Genomic DNA, 2,323 nt, shown 5'->3' with positions numbered 1-2,323 from the left:
TCCAGACTGTGGCCTCCTCCAGGATGGAAGTCCGAAAGAGGGAGAGAAGTGGAAAGCAGCTGGGCAGAGAGTGCTCCCACCTGTGTTGGAGGGTCCGGATCATGCCCCCCAGTGGACAGAAGTCCTAAAGGGAGCATCTGGTGGACAGCTGTGGGCCTGGTTAGTTCCTGCCAGGCAGGGGGAAGGTGTCTGACCTCACCAGGTACTCGACAGCATCCCCAAAATGCTGCAAAATCCCCAGAATGACTCTGGACAGGAAAGGAGGGGGGCTCAGAAGTCCCCATGAGAGAGGGCCTGCCCCTTGGCGGCCGAGGGGAGTTCCGTGGGGCCAACCAGGATAGGAGGGAGGTCCCCCTGAGAGGCTTCAGGGCATGGGTACAGGGCATGGTTTGGCAGCCTGCAGGGGTATGTGGGAGACTGGGACCGTGGGTACTTTGGACAGGAAAGGAGGGGGACATGGAAGTCCCAATGAGAGTGGGCCTGCCCCTCAGTGGTCGAGGGGAGTTCTGTGGGGTTGGCCAGGATTGGAGTGAGGTCCCCCTGAGAGGCTCCAAGGGCACAGGGACAGGGCATGGTTTGGCAGCCTGTAAGGGATATGTGGGAGACAGGGACCGTGGTGCTCTGGACCAGAAAGGAGGGGGACGTGGAAGTCCCGATGAGAGTGTACCTGCCCCTTGATGACCAAAGGGAGTTCTGCGGGGCCAGCCAGGATCAGAGAGAGGTCCCCCTGAGAGGCTCTGATGGCATGGGAACAGAGCACGGTTTGGCAGCCTGCAGGGGATATGCAGGAGATGGGGACAATGGTGCACTGGACCAGAAAGGAGGAGGACGTGGAAGTCCTGATGAGAGTGGGCCTGCCCCTCGGCAGCCAAGGGGAGTTCCACTGGGCCGGCCAGGATCGGATGGAGTTCCCCCTGAGGGCACGGGGACATGGCATGGTTTGGCAGCTTCCAGGAGTTAAGGATGACAGGGTGTCCCATCAGAGTCCGGGTCCCAGCCCTGGGTGATGTCCCACCAATCATACCATATTTCCCCAAAAATAAGACTGGGTCTTATACTCTTCCCCAACGAAATATGCATTAGGGCTTATTATCGGGGGATGCCTTATTTACCCCCCATACAACAATCTACATTTATTCATGTACAAAAATTGACATTTATTCATGTACACAAATCGACATTTATTCATGTACAAAAATCGACATTTATTCATGTACACAAATTGACTTTTATTTGGTACTTTTCTGTTATTGGACAACAGTTCTAAGTAATGCGTTAACAGTTGTGTGTGAATTTTACATTAACAGTGCAACAAACATTTCAACTTCAGAATACGTACACCTTGGCTTTCACAATGCAATATTTCATGCTTAACAGAAAGTGCAGAAAAATCTCAATACATCTGTACTGGAGGAGGGGAAAAAACTGAAAGCAGAAGCAATCCATTCTGTTGCCCCAATAATGGAAAAGCTATTCAAATACAGTCATGTCATCTTCTTCTGGAACATTGTCATAAGTCTCCAACCCCTGAATTCCAGCCTGAATTTCTTGTGACTCCATTTCCTGTAGAACCATTGGCCCCAATCTGTCATGCCTAGCAACAGAGGTCTCCTTAAATGAGCACTGCTTGTCCAAGTAGCCTGTTTGTAGTGCATTGGCAACACAGCTGTTAGTGATTTTTATCCCATGAATTTTTCACCCAGGTCACAACCTCTTGCAGGCTAGGCTTCACAAAGTTTCCATGCTGATTTTTCTCCAGTCTATTTTCAATGTAGTCATTGAGTTCCATCCGTAAATGATCCTTGAATGGCTTGTTTAGTGCAATATCAAGAGTCTGGCGACAGGCAGTCATTCCTGCGGGTATCATTATTTGATCTATTCCTCTCTGTGCAAGGAATTCCTTCATGTCTTTAGCACAGTGAGTGCTGGCTGAATCCCAGACTAGCAGACCTCTTTCACCACCTCGCAAAACAAGTGGCAGTATTACATCAACCCACTTCCTTATAATTGCTTGTGTGCACCAGGATTTTTCGGTTTCAAGAATGTAAATGCCTGAAACACGTTCAATCTTATCTTTCTTGCCCATACTAATGATTAGAGGTGGAGTTTTCTTTTCATCTAGACGAATTGCCAAAATACAGGTAACACGTGCACTTTCGTAACCAGTGGAAGGTATGTAAATTGACGAGGCACCCCTCTGATCAATTGTTGTTTGAGATCCTTGGCCCATAAGCACTCCAGTTTCATCCATAGCAATCATGTTGGAGAGTTGGTATTTAGAAAAGTCAATGTCATCAACAAAGGACTTGAACAGAAGTGCACA

Source organism: Protopterus annectens, chromosome 7.part0 (genome assembly GCF_019279795.1).
Source record: "Protopterus annectens isolate FY-2018-M chromosome 7.part0, PAN1.0, whole genome shotgun sequence".
Classification (NCBI taxonomy): Eukaryota; Metazoa; Chordata; order Ceratodontiformes; family Protopteridae; genus Protopterus; species Protopterus annectens.
This window is presented reverse-complemented; position numbering follows the sequence as displayed.